The sequence below is a fragment of the Hippocampus comes genome, unplaced genomic scaffold, assembly GCF_001891065.2.
Source record: "Hippocampus comes isolate QL1 unplaced genomic scaffold, H_comes_QL1_v1.1 scaffold62, whole genome shotgun sequence".
NCBI lineage: Eukaryota > Metazoa > Chordata > Actinopteri > Syngnathiformes > Syngnathidae > Hippocampus > Hippocampus comes.
Window position 1 is genome coordinate 1,029,138 of NW_017806062.1, and position 16,539 is coordinate 1,045,676.

A 16,539-nucleotide genomic window follows, 5' to 3' on the forward strand; every position below is an offset into this window, starting at 1 on the left:
GTGATGCTCATGCCAAAGGGCCCCACTGGTTTAAAACAATTTTCACTTCCAGTGTCTGTTTTAGACAGAAGTGCAATCTCCAAATTCTGAATAAAAAGGCAATGAATTAGAATAAATGGTCCTCTTTTAACATCGGAGGCTTGTTGTCACAGACGGTGAAGCTATTCCACTCTCAAATGCATGACAATGAGGATATTAAAAATGTGCGGACCATTTAAATATGCCTCGTGGCAAACTTAATTCTCACCAGTGAAAGGTCAGCCACACAGCAACTTGGCTGGAAAACGAGACAGACGGAATACCAAATAGGGAGAGCAATGTCAGTGCTTGGAAACCTGACAGATATTTGGAGTCAAGGTATTGATGTCTGTGAGAATAAAATCCTTCATTGTCTAATGATGGAGATGGTTCCTGTCACGCAACCATTTATTTACGTGTCTCAGGTGCATTGACCGGCATGAATGGGATTTCACGGCGTCCTTCCAGAGCGTCTGAAGCTTGGGATACATTTTACATGAACCGAAACTAATCCACAGCGGGCTGATTAGGTGCTAAAAAGGGAGTAATTCACCAGATAATGAATATTGCTCGATAAAAATGTTCTGTAAATGTCACTCGTGACATATAATCCCTCATTAGCTTTTTTACTCTCTCTCTCTCTCTCTCTCTCTCTCTCTCTCTCTCTCTCTCTCTCTCTCTCTCTCTCTCATGGATTTTTAGCCAAATAAAAATTGAGCCGAATGAGCTAACCGATTGCGCCACAGAGACATTTTCGCTCATCTGCTTTGCAGTTTTGATTTTCAACTTCCAAGACATTTTTGTCTTGGAAGAATCAGAGAACATAAACTCCGTCCCTGGGTGGGCTCGAACCACCAACCTTTCGGTTAACAGCCGAACGCGCTAACCGATTGCGCCACAGAGACTCTGCTTATGAATCAACATGCAGTTTTGATTTTAGACTTCCGAGACAATTCTGCCGAAAGAATCAGAGAAAACTAACAGCGTCCCTGGGTGGGCTCTAACCACCAACCTTTCGGTTAACAGCCGAACGCACTAACCGATTGCGCCACAGAGACATTTGTTCTTCAGACATATAATGAGTTGTCTATTTTTAACGTGCAAGACAATCCCGCCTAAAAAGAGTAAATGTAAAGCGTCCCTGGGTGGGCTCGAACCACCAGAAACGTAAAGTGTCCCTAGGTGGGCTCGAACCACCAACCTTTCGGTTAACAGCCGAACGCGCTAACCGATTGCGCCACAGAGACACTCACGGTATTTAAATATGCAGTTTTGGTTTTCGACTTCCAAGACATTTTTTTTGACCAACGGAGAAAATAAACACCCTCCCTGGATGGGGTCGAACCACCAACCTTTCAGTTAACAGCCGAATGCGCTCACCGATTGCGCCACAGAGACATTTCCTCTGAGTTGACAATCATGCAGTTTTCATTTTCGACTTTTCGACAGTTTCCCGCAGGCTTCAATTTGGGACGCAGTGTGTTCGTTTGATGTGATGATGTATGATTGTCATGTGTGATCATGTCAGACGAGAGGAAAGACGAAAGAGGAAAAATCTCTTCAATTCAAGGGACCGAGCAGGGAACTCCTCTCCATTCCCTGGTTGTCATAGTAACCTATTAGCCCACAGGCGCAACTGCTTGGACATCTTTGTTTTCATGTGTCAGTCAAGTCATGTTTGGGGTATACTCGAGGATAAACGGATCAGAAAATGGATACACACACACACACACACACACACACACACACACACACACTGCATGAATATACCTGACTGGGTTTTCCCCAGCCTGGTAATGAACGACACGTGGCCGCTCAGTTCCGCCAGTGCAAATGTATATCGAAGTCCCTCTCAACTCTGCGCTCTGTGTTATCTCCGTTTGGACAGCTGGCTTAATAGCTGCGTGGTCGCCATGGAAACGTGCTCGATTTCCGACAGCTCAAAGAAACGAGATGCCGAGCCATTGTTGAAATGTGAATGTTCTCTGATTCTACAGATACAATGGAAGGTATTTCCTTCAGTACTCCTTGTTGATTGCAAAACTAACAAGTGCCACTTGTGTTTTAAAGGAACAGAACGTCAGGAACGTGTCTCCAGACCAGGATTGTCTCATCGCTGGAAACTGAGCGTGACTCCCCCCTCTGAGGCAGACTCTGCAGAGGTAGGCCTGTAAGATTTATGGAGGAAAAAAAAAGTCACGATTCTGATTTTCGATTGAGGTTGAAATCACAAATCAAATCAAATTATTTTTCATTGATTTCAAAACACCATTAAAAGTCACCATCTCAAATCGATCATTTTAGGGTCATGGCCATTCGTCCCTGCACGTTGAAGAACATTTTATTCTTGAGCATTATCCTTTTCCTCAAGCACAAAATGAAAATGTAAATATCGCGTGAAAGTCCAGCCTCGGGCATGTTCGCTCTGCTATATTCACACCTTTGATGCCTTGCATCTTTGCACACATTGGAGCCCTGACTAAGCATTACCGTTATCTCTTTGTCATATTTATTTTAGCTGATGTTATTTTCAGGACTCTTGGCCAACTGGTCTAACCTGGGAACTCCTTTGCTTTTTGAGTCAATGAAAATTCCTTGAATCCGACTGAGCGTGACTCCCCCCTCTGAGGCAGAATCAGCAGAGGTAGGCCTGTAAGATTTATGGAGAAAACAAAAGTCACGATTTCTTATTTTCGATTGAGGTTGAAATCACAAATCAAATCAAATTATTTTTCATTGATTTCAAAACACCATTAAAAGTCACCATCTCAAATCGATCATTTTAGGGTCATGGCCATTCGTCCCTGCACGTTGAAGAACATTTTATTCTTGAGCATTATCCTTTTCCTCAAGCACAAAATGAAAATGTAAATATCGCGTGAAAGTCCAGCCTCGGGCATGTTCGCTCTGCTATATTCACACCTTTGATGCCTTGCATCTTTGCACACATTGGAGCCCTGACTAAGCATTACCGTTATCTCTTTGTCATATTTATTTTAGCTGATGTTATTTTCAGGACTCTTGGCCAACTGGTCTAACCTGGGAACTCCTTTGCTTTTTGAGTCAATGAAAATTCCTTGAATCCCTGAAAAATCCGATTTTTAATATAACTTGAAAGAAATTTGATTCTGAAAGGACAACAAGAGACTTTAGCAATTTAAAATAAAATTAAAAAAACTAAATACTCGGCTGTTCTTATGCGTGTTGGCCTCTTAGGGGCGCTGTGGTCCCGTGCATGGATGGAGTATACACAATTAGAACAGAAGAAAGTTTTGATTGAACTCTATTAATATTGGTTCTACTGAATAACTTTAACAATTGGGGTAAAAAAAATTGTGCCATTGAGTTGTGTTGTATGACCTGTGTGTATGTATTTACACAGTGCTTCCGTGTCAATCATCGTCATTCAAATGTCACTCCCAAAGTCAACTTATTTCCGGTTAGCACGTCAATTGCATACTACATTGACTTCAGCATTAGTGCGAGTGATATGTTAAAAATGTTAAGGATGTTTTCGATTTAAAAATGCAATGTGTGTAATTATTTTTGTTTGATGTTTAGTTTGACAATCAACTCCAACTTTGTCAGAAAACAGCTTCAATCACACTAAGAGATGGCAGAATCACATTCGCTTTCACAACATCAGCAACTTGTAAATGCACCGCATAGTTCTGCAGGTGAGTCATTTTTCTTTCACGATGATGTTTTTTAAGATCGACAGAAGCCAAAATCGAAATCACAATTACGTTTTGATTCATCGTGCAACCCGACCATTATTGATAACGTTGTTAGATGGTGTTCTGAGTATGTGTTTACAACCCTTGCCAATTAAAATTGAATCAAATGCAGCAACTAAAAGACACAAATGCTCAGACAAAGTTGTCAGTTGGGCTTTCTTCTCGAGTCACGTCTGTTTCTGCAACTTCAGCTGCGTGCGTGACATTGTTGTCATGTCCTCCATTACCAAAAGGCTGGCGCAGGTGTGTACCTCTGCTCTGATTCATCCTGCTAACAATCCCCCCCCAATTTGAAGTTTTGCTATTTCCGGACGTCTCGTCGCCGTCTGCAGAGCTCACTCATCCAGCTCCAGGAATAGATTTGACTTGCACACCCACGCGTCTCAAAATGCAATCCAGCGTGGCAGTTGTCCGCCACTGTTACTCTCCTGTGAATGCGGAGTACATTTGAATGAGGCCTCTCTTCATTCATGGCACAGGCTGGCTCTTAAGTCACCAAGATAAATGCTCCATGTCAACTTAAAACTGCTTCTTCAATTGAACAAAAAAAAAGGTGCAGTCTTTCCCTGACCGGGAATCGAACCCGGGCCACGGCGGTGAGAGCGCCGGATCCTAACCACTAGACCATCAGGGAAGGTGGTAAAGGAAAGTACAACATGCAACATTTTTTATCTGCGTCCAAAATAACTGCTTTACTCGGGTTGTAAGGGCGGACAGAAAAAAGACTTAAAATTAGCCAAGGGTTGCAGATTTAATTATTCGTTGCTTGCTAAATTGGACTTTTGTGAGGTGTTGAACAGAAAAAGCATCCTTCTTTCCCTGACCGGGAATCGAACCCGGGCCACGGCGGTGAGAGCGCCGGATCCTAACCACTAGACCATCAGGGAGGGTGGTAACAAGAATTGCGGTATGCAACATTACTTATCTGCGTCCAAAATAACGGCTTGCATTGCAAGGGCTGCTCCTCTTTTCGGAATAGTGACAACAAAAAGACAGCAAAGATTGGAGATTTAATTATTAGTTGGACTTTTGTGAGGTATGGAGTTGAACAGGAAAAGCTACATTCGTTCCCTGACCGGGAATCGAACCCCGGCCACGGCGGTGAGAGCGCCGGATCCTAACCACTAGACCATCAGGGAAGGTGGTATATGCAAGCACAGAACGTAAGATCTCTCCAACATACAAAGATTTTTTGTGAAGGCTGCGACTCTTTTCGGAATAAATGATGGCAAAATACCCTAAAAAATCTTGTAGATTAATCATTCGAAGAAAAAAGAGGGATCATAATTCCCTGACCGGGAATCGAACCCGGGCCACGGCGGTGAGAGCGCCGGATCCTAACCACTAGACCATCAGGGACGATATCAAAAGTCGGCATAATATGCAACATTTCTCATCCGTGTCCAAAATACAAGGTTTTTTTTTTTTTTTTTTTTCACGTTGTAAAGGCAGTTCCTCTTTTTGCAATAGTGACAACAAAAAAGGCCAAAAAATTCACCAAAGCTTTTTTAGTTGCTCGACGAATTGGACTTTTGTGAGGTATGGAGTTGAACAGAAAAAGCTACATTCGTTCCCTGACCGGGAATCGAACCCGGGCCACGGCGGTGAGAGCGCCGGATCCTAACCACTAGACCATCAGGGAAGATATCCAAATCTCCATGGCTCGCAACATTTCTCATCTGCATCCAAAATTTCACGTAAAATATCTCGTCAAGAAGGGAAACGAGCCTGGCATCATCGTAAAAATATCGTGACAATCAATTTCACACCAGTTGTCAACACACGAGTGTGAGAATGATGATGTTAGAGGAGGAAAGGTGGCCCGTAGAACAACCCACGCCTGCTGGTATGAAGTGCACCTCACTCCACTCATATCTATAATTAAATATATTCTTTCAGCACCGACTGTCTCGAAGCGCCAATTAATGTGCCAACTACGATGCTTGGTGCGTCAACAACTTTTTTTTTTTCTTCTAAGTACAACTCTCAACACTGACATGGCTAATTGGTCTTTGCTTTGTGGTTTGTTGAGTAACAAATCAAGCATCCAAACAGTCAACAAATGGGGACCCGCCATTTTCGTTTCTCTTGTTTGCACCTCCCTCACTCGCCGTGACTCTATTTACTCGCTTCTGATTGTGACACTCATTTAAATGAGCAGGGTGACGTTGCGTGAAATTGAAATTGAACTTTCAACAGGGCTACTGTCGCGGAGAGCGCAAAGATAACGGGTCTTTTAGTGACGACTAAACCCGTTTTTATTCACTGACCTCAATCACAAATGTAAAATGCTCATGAGGTGAAATCAATTCAATTAATTCGGTTCAGTCTGAACATCTGTTCATCCATCTTCTATCCCATTTATCCTCATAAGGACGCTAGTTGACATCAAGCTAGCTCATTTGTCATGGACAGGCAAACAACTCATCCACCAAGCCGCCCCAAACCGAACATGCCAATAACGTCTCCACACAATTAATGGCAACAAGGCAAGGTTGATACTTTTAAAAAAAAAAAAAAAGGCTTTTATTTATTTGGGGAAAAGCACTCTTCATGTCCATCACGAGCAGATGCACTCTAAAGTCTCACAAACGAACGCCTAAAAAGAAGAAAGTTTGAAGAAGGCATTTCAGGGTCAATCTGGCAATTTCCATTGGTCCTTCAAAGGCCAACTTATTCTGACTGACGTTGCATGAAATTGAAATTCTGTTTTTAAAGGCGACTGTTGCGGAGAGGGGCCCAAATCGTCTTTTAGTGACGATTAAACTTTTTTACACAGCGCCCTAAACTCATTCGGACATTCAAATGCAGATGGGGTGATTCACATTTACGTAAAACTATCGGAACGCTTCATGGCCCGAGGGGCGAATGACGAGGACACTGCATAGACACAGATCTAGCCGTCAATCTATCTATCTATGCACATAAACAGATGCGGTAGAAGCCCCCCTTAACCAATGGGAGGCCAGGAAGATGCTCGGTAATAGCCAATGGCAGAGCAGCTATAAGTATGTTGCGTTCAGGGAAACTCGGAGCTGCGAGTTGAAGCCCATCCTGCATTTTTTACCTTTCGTATCTTGAAATTTATTTCGTGACAAGAGGCAATATTTTCCTGTTTCATAACTTGAACATTTCCGATGACGAGACGTTCGTAAGTAGAGGTACCACTGTACATACAAACTCAGCGAGTCTGAGGGACAGCTGAAAGGAATGCAGCAGAATGCATCCTTTTTTTTTTTTTTTTGAAAACGTGTGTCATATTTATTTCCACCTGGCTACTTGTGACCTGGGAGGCTGAAGGCAGATTGCCAAACCATTGGACCAGCATGCGTCTGACACTCATCTGTCCTTAGTAATCAACGTGCACTCATATCTCCTGTCAAGTCACATAATCACAAGTCATATTGGAGCTCATGTCAGTCCAGCAGGTGCGTAGGTGCATACAGACATCTCAATAGACAAGTGCAGTCAACACAAATGACTTCTACGTCTGCATCCCAAAGATAAATTGGTTTTAAAATATATATTCTGGATACTGTAATGTCATTTGGAGAACTTTTTTTTTTTTTTTTTTGTGCAAATCTCAGAAGTCAAAACCAAAAGTCATTATTGTGGAGACAAACAAATAATATGAATATTCGGTACAATAATCCCCTCTCGGCTGACCTACGTAATTTATGTTAGTTTATGAGAAAAATAAATAAAAATTGATAAAAAGGTGTGTTCCACGACATTCCTGGGGCGAATGCAAATTGCGTCGCAGCTCCAGCCAAGTAATTTTGTGGATCAAGGCCCCTAATGGCCCAAATGCAAGTGGACTGTAACGGTGAAAGTAAAAATTAAATCTGCATCAAAATGGAGTGGATTTGTAAACTAGCAAGATAGATCATTTAACATATCAAGAAGAATATCAAAACTACCCTTCAGGTCATACAGTATGGGATGCTACTCGCAGCTCCGAGTTTCCTGAACGCAACATACTTATAGCTGCTCTGCCATTGGCTACTACCAAGCGTCATCCTGACATCCCATTGGCTAAGAAGGACCTCTACCGGATGTGTCTGTGCAGCGTCCTCGTCATTCACCCCCTCGGGCCATGAGGCATTCCGATGTGAATCACCCAGAAAAACTATTGATGAGTCGGACGATCGCTCACTATGCTGATGTTTGCTTTGGACATTTTCGAAGGATTGTTACAAGCCGACAAAAGCAAACGTCCTTGGATCAGTTCTTGACAAAACGCCACGCAAAACTTCTTCTGAGAGAGAACAAAGAGGGCAAAAAATGATGAGGACGCAGTTAAAAGTTAAATGACCATCATTTTCATTCTTTATTCTTTGTTTTTTACATGATGCACAACTCTCATTTATTGTGCAATCACATAATTGTAACATGTATTTGGTACATATTTTGATGCATTTTTATGCTTGAGGAAACATTTATGTCTGAATTTTGGGGGGGGGGGGCTTGGAACGAATTAGGGCATTTACATGATAAATGCGTCTCTACTTACAAAATTTTCAAATCAATACATTTCTTCCAGAACCAATTAATTTCGGAAGTAGATGGACCATTATAATGACAAATCTGGTTAACCCTGCATGCCAAAAGTAAACTTTTTTTTGGGGGGGGTTTAACTTGCTGTGGCCTTTGCTATGTGTCCTTGAGCATGCCTGCAGTGTCTGCAGGCTGTCACATCCCATTGGAGTGCTTTTAATCGCCATCCGATCAAACGCAACTGACCGTGAACATGCTGGCAAAGACTGCACGCGGAACTTTAACTTGCTTTAGGAACTGACGGACTGAATCAAACATTCAGCGGTTCTTGTCAGATACACCACATAAAAGGCAATTAAAGAGATGTGTGCTGTGCTCAATCGAAAACCACAAGGTCCACAGGTACATTTTGAATTAATATTGTCTCTCCTATTTTCCTGTTCTTTTGGGCCTCATCCACCATTGGCCCATCCAAATTTATATTTGGCACTGTTCTTCTCGCTCTGAATTTCCTGTTTTTAATTTTGCTTCCTATTGTTTGTATTACCCTTTATTATCTGTCCGAACTTTACTGATTTTGTCCATTTTGGGTCAATCCTTCCTGTAGTTCTTGTCCTAGTTGACTCTGTAAGTCTTCATTTCTTGATCATTTTGTCTCGTCAAGTCACATTTATTTATGTAGCCCTTAATCACAAACAGTCTCAAAGGGCTTCACATGGCCACAGTTGACAAATATCAGCGACATGCCCTGACCTTAACCCCCAGTAGGGCAAGGGAAAAAAAACATCTGGGGGAAAAAAAAATGAGAAGCCTTGAGTAGGGGCCGCAGATGGGAGAATCCCTCTACCAGGCTGACCAGGCTGCAATGGATGCCGAGTGTGCAACATTTGAGACAAAGAGTCGCAATGTGACACTACTTTCACCTCATCGAGAACTTGTCAACACAGCACGCCGTTCTGCACCATCGTTTTTCTTCGATTCTAGCATTTTAAAGAGGGTGAGATGGCAAAATCGAAATCACGATTCAAATTTAATAAGGCGGGAATGATCACCTGGGCCTCGAGCTGCCAAATTCACAGACAGGCGAAACAAACAAGGCTGGCATCAGCACCAAAATCTGAATATTCAGCGCTAAATTCTTTTAGGTCTTTAATCCATTGTAAAATAGAACTCAATCAAGTGCGCACCTTTTTGTCGTTCGTCCATAACATATGTTTTGTTTTAGTTCATTGTTGGCCCTGAGTTTCATGCTTTTGGCCTCAGCTTTTCTCGGTGTGTGCCAACTTCCTGTCTTTTAGGCCGCTGGCTGATCGATGATGAGCCGTCTAGGAGCCACTGTTTATCAGTAGTGGGCACATTTCAAAGCTGAACTGTTCAGCCAGAAGCTGACGGCCTCTGAACGCGTCGCTCCCGCTGCTCTCCGTGTTCATGCTCGTTGGGTGCGATTCGTGATTTGAACGGCGCGACCACATTTTTCGTTGTGCTTCGGGGTTGTCCGCCGGTTGGCTGGCGTCGTCGCCGCTCGGTGATTATTGCAGCGCATTGTTCTGCGGATGTAATTAAAGTCCTCTTTGACAATCAGATGCCTCTCGTGGCGCTTCCGAGCGCCAGTGTGGAGGACCCGGTGAGCTTTGACATGTTTGTGTGGTTGTCAGTAATGAAAATACCATCGCGGTGCCAAGGAGGGCAGAAGGCATGATTGGCATCTCCTAAGATTACACAAGCTCATATTCCCGTGACATTTGTCGGTAAATTATGTGGCAATGATCTCTCACCCAGCTGGCTTCCTTTATTGGAGCCTTGAAGGACACCGGATTCTTTCTCCTTATGCAGAACTAAAAAGAATAAAGTGCTCCGTGGCTTCATATGCGCAGCAGCATCCCTATTTATTACCCTCCTCGTTTTTTTGCAGTAACTCAGCGTTCCGCGTTTCGGCTGAGCTATTAAAATTTATATTCTGGCACTCCAGCGTGATCTTGGAGATGATGATTCAGTCTTGGATGATTTCACTTGTTTGTCTAGTCCAGCCAAACACTGGAAGGGAGAGTGAAAGTTTATATATGAAAGGAGCCTGTTTCTTCTTACTACGACCGCGCACCGTTCAGAGGCCAGCTCGAGGACACCAGTGCAGCGGAGTCGCTATTGTGAATGCATTCATGTTTGGATTGAATCGTGTTTATTCGTATTAGTAGACAAGTTTTTTGGTTTATTTTACTTTTTTTACAACTTCTCATTACATGGCACTGGTGTATATACTGAGTTCAAATCAAGCCTAATATTTGCACTCATTTGTAGTCGGCAGAGGACCAAGCGAGCATCACAACCTTTTATTGATTTATGATAATGTAATTTAAAGTATAATTAGAATAGAAAGACAAACCTTTGCGTAGTCCCATCTGTTATGGTGATCGGCTTGTTTTAAAAGCAGATTTTTAGAAGCGGTAAATAATCATTCTAAACTTTGATCGGCCATGGAAATGAAAAATGTATACTGTATATTTTTTACAATGTGTACTGACTAGAGACTAAGAAAAAAAAGAAAAAAAATTATATATATATATATATATATATTTTTTTTTTTATTTTAAACAGCAATTGCAATGCTTTTACTAAATTCCACACGAGCCTCATAAGTACTTGACCCGTTTTGAGGACAAAAAAAATAAATAAAAAAATTGTAATCACTTTGTTTAGCTTAAAGCTACACGTTGACATCTGGACGTTTTTGACACAGGATAATCCCCCAAGAAAGACCACTCGGAGCATAATTATATGATCTTGTATTCCTCTCATCCAAGGTCTAGTTACATGACCTCACCTGAGCCACTCGGCAAATTGTGTTTGACCCCAATCAGGCTGCCGATGACACTCCACTCTGAGCTGACCTGACATTGACGCACTCGCACCAAGAATATTAATGCACTCTCATTCCTCATCTGCTGCACACACCGCTCAGCAGCCATTAGAAATATCCTCCTATATGGATGTTTATGGCTTCGAAACGCACAGCACCTTGAAATGCACCAGCAGGACAGGGAAGGTTGCCTCAATCTATAGTTATGAATGATGGCCCTTTTTCCGACATAACTGATGAGTGATTTTACAAACCGTATTACGCTGACAGCGACAAAAGTCTTTGCACACCTCCGAATCAATTGCTGTGGAACCTCAAAAAAAAAAACCTTCGCTGACATTGGTTGACTTCCATTTGGGCTGATAATTTCTCCTTTGGTAAACCATGGAAATAGAAATATTACATTTCAGACTCACGCCGTCATATCCTAAAACCCTGACAATCACAAGTCGAAGCAAAAAAAAAAAAAAATCAGCTGAATGACGGCTCAGATCTCAAAAAAAAAATTCTGTGCATAACATTTGATGTAAAAGTATGCTCGTTAGCTCTTAAGTAATTGATATTCAACCGGTTAACCTGGATGGGAACATTGTTAAAATGTTACTTGAACATTACCTGTACAGTTAACTCTTTCTTTGCCAACGACAATAAATAAATAAATCATCAAGTAGAAAGATGACGTGGTGTCCGGGTGACAATATTTCTCCTAAACTACATTTTTTTTCAATCGGTGATTACTAAAGAACCAAACTTTAAATTTCTACTTCAAGAGCGGAACCCACTCTTTCATATGGTGCCACCTTTACCGAATCATAACGCCCAATATTCAGCCGGCATCGAAAGATGAGTCAAAAAGCTCGAAAGCGACTGCCGCTCTCGAGTTTGCCTTTTCGGAAAAGCGTTTGGCACCGAAAGAGTTCATGACGCTTTTATGATGGTAACAGATGGGAATGCTCACGGAACGGTCACATAGCCTTCGTCCTTTAAACGTCCCAATGCAGAGTCGGGGACTGGTTTATATCGTATGCGGGCTGGTAACGGCGCAAAAGTTTTATCCAAGTTCTCGTGACGCATAAATCTGCTGCGGAATGTTGTAGTTACAGAGGACGTTTGAAAGATTCGGCCCTCACAGCAACATTGTGCGACGTTGCCCCTGAGCTATTACACGCGACGCCTCGGGATAAGCTTGCCCTTAAAAGCCTCTCCAACATAATATAAATAGTTCTGTGCTAAAACGTCCTGGCGAGCGAGTCCTCCCCGCAAGAAAGCTTCCTGGATGGCTTCCGCACGAGGTTAATGTTTGTGTCACTGAATTGAATTCCATCGCTGCTGCTCCCTTTAACTTGCAGGCGGCCGGAGTGTTCACGTTGACATTTCTTTTTCATCATAGCAGCAGCTACCTTTGTCGCAAGGAAATACTATCGATCAGTTTTATCGAGAGAGCAGTTACTGGATGTGCCTCGCGCCTTTCTAAACCCGAACATTCTTCATCTTCTTTTCTCCTTCTTCTATTCTATTATTTTTTTTTTTGTTTTTACTTGCGAGAAAAAAAAATTGGGGAATGGAATTTGGAACGGATTAACGCAATTTCCATTTATTTCAATAGGGAAAGATTATTTAAGATACAAGCGTCACAGAACACATTTTTTGGGGTCTATGTATGATGAAACTCTACAGCACAGGTGTCAAACTCAAAGCCAGGTCAGATCTGGCCCGTAATTTTTTTTCCCCCTTAGTATGTTTCCGCTAGGGAATGTTTTTAAACCATATCGGGGCACTTTTTCAGATATTCATGGCAAATCATCTTGCACCCAAAACCTCATGCAAAATTTACTCAGGCCTTCACCTTTCAAAACGAGCCTGACAACGGTGCCTCTGTGCAGCCTTCAGACTGAAAAGAACCCTGACAGTTGACTGACTGTGTTGTGCAGCCTTTGTTGTTTACAAAGCAACAAGGATGAAAAGAGCACATATTATACTATTGACAGCTTCTGAATATTTGATGGAATCGGCCTGCGTTATTTGACATTTATTTGTTTTTTAGGAACAAAAATTGCTTTTTAAAAAAACAGTCGTACGGTGTAATGGTTAACACGTCGACCTCACGGTTCTGAGGTTCTGGGTGCGGGTCCCGGCTCAGGCCGGGTTGTATGTTCCATCCTCGTGCTCGCATGGGTTTTCAGCAGACGTGCCGTTTATTCAGTCTCAACTCGTTTGCTGTCTGAAGGAGCACATGACATCAGCTGTGGTAAGTTGAGCTACAGGTCCAACTATATCCCAAATCATCTTCCCCCACTGAAATGAATGGAAATTCCGTTAATCTGTTCCAGACCCCCCCCCCCCTCCCCAATTTTGATGTGACGCCAGAACCAATTTGCCATTCACACACGGCAAGCAATAACGCCGTCAGTCAAACATCATCAGTCTTGGAAAATTAAACGTACCGAACAATGATTTGATCTAACGGTACAACTTTCAGTCACATGCCGCAACACTGAAGCTTAATTAACTTGTCTGCCTGAAATTTTTGAAAGCAATCCTGTGACGGGCGCACTGCAGCTTTGTTTGCCTTTCGGAGCGGGGAATTTTGATTATCATCCAGCTATTTCTCCGGTAGCTTGAGCGCTTTATGATTGAGTCTTGTAATTGCTGATGGTAAGCGAACACCCCACGTGCTTTGCAACAAGCAACATTAACTTTTGAGGCAATTACAAGCTCACGATGGAAGCGCCTGGGGAAAGCCACTCCACTCATCAGACGGCTGACTAAGCAAGAGTTGATGAATCTTTTGAACATGTAGAAAAATACTCAACTTGTCGCACCTGAAATCTGCACCTTTGTCTGGTTTGGTACCAAATGTCACTTGTTCATTTTGTTTTTCCCCTCCGTAATTCTTCAGGAAATATTTTAGTTATTTTTTGGGTACAATCCTGCTAACGCTCTCCCCCCAAAAAAATTAATACAACTATAATGGAGGTAAAAAACACGCCTCAATTTCCAAATGCAGGATGATTGGCGCCACTGCCCAGAAGGGTCCACATGCCCATTAGCAGCTTCATTGGCAAAAAAGAGAAGGACATGCAATTACCCGGCACGGATTTGCACGCTCCGCCGGGTCTCCTTTGACCTCCATCTTGAGCGCTTTAAGCTGGGGGGCCCGTGAGAAATGCTCCAGCAACAACATTCGCCCGCTTGATCGTCACGGGACGAAGCGGCATCAGTTGCGCCACCCTGTTGTGTCCCGAATTTTAAAAGCATCACTTCACAGCCTTTGCAAGGGGCGGTAGAAAACGGCGCAGAGGATCCACGGGAGGAGAATAATATTTGGGTTTTTTTTTGGGGGGAGGAAGAGTGAAAGTCCCATCTGTATCAAATACAGAGGTTCATTGGCGGACCATTTAAGCCGATCCTCGCCTCCAAAACACGAGTCAAAAGAAATCTCCCGGAGCTTGGCAAAATGGCGGATCAAGCACACCAAACGGAATTCCAAATAATGTCATCAATTCGCAGAAAGGTCGGTCTCTTCTAAATCCCGCCTGATATATATATGCAGGTAGCGTATATAAATAAGAGTTGACGAACGTCTCCATGCTCACAGCCCCTTTGTATTATTGATGTGAGCAGCTGCATGGAAAATAATTCAAGCACGGATGTAGTCATGAATACGAGGTTTTGCTCCTCCTCCCCAGCCCGGAGCTCTGACTTATTGAAATTGTTACCCCAAAACATTGACTGCTCCATTTGCATCGTGCCATTCATATCAGGCGCACGTGTGCGTGTCTGCGTGTGTGTGTTGAGTCTTATGTGAGCAATCGACACAACCTCCCTGCTCGTGTTCATCCATCATGACCTCGTTTCCCAAGTACATTTCGCATTCCGCTCAATATTTCATCAGGAACGTAAGGAAGTGTGTGTTCTTTGTATTTACTGTGTTTTACAGTCACTGAAGGATCGGCACATTTTTCTTGGGAGGCCAATCTGATTGATCGTCCTTGTGTTGACTTCTTTACATAGTACAACCGTGCAGCTTGATTTTGGTAACAGATTTGACGTTGAATGTTGATTCGATGGAGCATGGCACAAAAAGATTTCATGTGGGAATTGTCCCAGAAAAAAAAACAAAAAACTTTCACTGACTGTACAAGGAGTGAGGGAGGAGAGTCTGTTGCCTTTTTGTCATGTTTCGGTTTGGGACCAACAGGTGGCACTGTAGGGCCCCCCCACCCCCCTGCAGCTGCACACCTGTTGGTCATTATGTAATTAGTTGTATAAAAGGACTCCCGCCCGACCACTCATTGTCAGGTCATTGTTTGTTTGCTGCTGTCAGGTTTGTTTTAGTCATGTTTTGGTCACTGTTATGTTTTAGCTTCAGTCATGTTTTTTGTTTGATACTTTGGACTTTGTTTGTTTTGGATTTAGTTTTCTTGATGTTTGAATACAATTTGTCAAGTACACCCTGCTCCTTCCCCTTGCCCACTTTTAGGGGTCCACCACCACCTTGCAACGTGACACTTTTGTCCACATTTCCTTTTGGGCAGCAAGATATCTCCGAAGCTGTGAAAGTCTCAGGTCACCTTTGTCCCCTCTATGGTCCCGCCCTGCCCACTCTTGAGATCTTGCACGCCGCAAGAAGCAAGACAAGGGCACGGAAAATCCTACTGGACCCTCTACACCCTGCCCACCACCTTTTCCAACTACTCCCCTCAGGCAAGCGCTACCGATCCATGCGCACCAAATCCAGCAGACATTCAAACAGCTTCAAACTGAAGTTCTCTCTCCTCATTTCTTGTCTGTCCCAGGGTTGCCCTACTCCGGTCCTCGAGAACCCCGATCCGGCCCGTTGAAGACATCTCCTTCCTCCCAAGGCATCCGATTCAAAGGATCAGCTCATCAGCAAGCTTTGCAGAAGTCTGATCCTGATCATTTGAATCAGGTCTTGGGAATGGGGAGACTTCTAAAACAGGCTGGATAGGGGCTTCGAGCACTGGATTTGGGCACCTCTGTTCTACGCAGAGCATTGACACGGCAAAATGCCTGCTTTAACAGTCAATGTGAAAATGGATTCATTTTACTTTCAGCAGCAGCCCGTTTAGGCCGCTAACCACCTCAGGAGCTGGGAAACTGACAGGCTCTTTCCCCCCACCAATTGTTGGCAGAACAGCGACGGCACAGCAAATAGCCCTTGAAAGTGGCTATTGATGTCTTTCGACCTTTGCAGCCTGTTTAAGCGCCAACATATCTCTGAAGCTGGGAAACCGCATTTGCTTCCGGAAGAAGCCGACTTACACGGGCAATGTGAAAGGGGCCTCTTGATGCCTTTTGGCCTGATCTGCTCTTGGCAGCAGCCTATTTATGTCGCAAACTCTCTCCAAATCTGGGAAACGACTCGTACCAGTTCATCTTTGCCCTCCGTTTTATGTCAGCACCACTGTA

General features: G+C 43.2%; 9 non-coding genes across 9 annotated transcripts; all 9 read right to left on the minus strand.

The window, feature by feature from the left end:
- Window positions 1-849: 849 nt before the first annotated feature.
- On the minus strand, window positions 850-923 carry trnan-guu (transfer RNA asparagine (anticodon GUU)). Its single transcript has one exon. It is a non-coding gene; the product is annotated as a tRNA-Asn (tRNA).
- Window positions 924-1,002: 79 nt separating this feature from the next.
- On the minus strand, window positions 1,003-1,076 carry trnan-guu (transfer RNA asparagine (anticodon GUU)). Its single transcript has one exon. It is a non-coding gene; the product is annotated as a tRNA-Asn (tRNA).
- A 115-nt stretch (window positions 1,077-1,191) lies between these two features.
- Window positions 1,192-1,265, minus strand: trnan-guu (transfer RNA asparagine (anticodon GUU)). Its single transcript has one exon. It is a non-coding gene; the product is annotated as a tRNA-Asn (tRNA).
- A 77-nt stretch (window positions 1,266-1,342) lies between these two features.
- On the minus strand, window positions 1,343-1,416 carry trnan-guu (transfer RNA asparagine (anticodon GUU)). The gene has a single exon. It is a non-coding gene; the product is annotated as a tRNA-Asn (tRNA).
- A 2,901-nt stretch (window positions 1,417-4,317) lies between these two features.
- trnae-cuc (transfer RNA glutamic acid (anticodon CUC)) lies at window positions 4,318-4,389 on the minus strand. The gene has a single exon. It is a non-coding gene; the product is annotated as a tRNA-Glu (tRNA).
- A 181-nt stretch (window positions 4,390-4,570) lies between these two features.
- On the minus strand, window positions 4,571-4,642 carry trnae-cuc (transfer RNA glutamic acid (anticodon CUC)). Its single transcript has one exon. It is a non-coding gene; the product is annotated as a tRNA-Glu (tRNA).
- Window positions 4,643-4,822: 180 nt separating this feature from the next.
- Window positions 4,823-4,894, minus strand: trnae-cuc (transfer RNA glutamic acid (anticodon CUC)). The gene has a single exon. It is a non-coding gene; the product is annotated as a tRNA-Glu (tRNA).
- A 148-nt stretch (window positions 4,895-5,042) lies between these two features.
- Window positions 5,043-5,114, minus strand: trnae-cuc (transfer RNA glutamic acid (anticodon CUC)). The gene has a single exon. It is a non-coding gene; the product is annotated as a tRNA-Glu (tRNA).
- A 211-nt stretch (window positions 5,115-5,325) lies between these two features.
- On the minus strand, window positions 5,326-5,397 carry trnae-cuc (transfer RNA glutamic acid (anticodon CUC)). Its single transcript has one exon. It is a non-coding gene; the product is annotated as a tRNA-Glu (tRNA).
- Window positions 5,398-16,539: the final 11,142 nt, after the last annotated feature.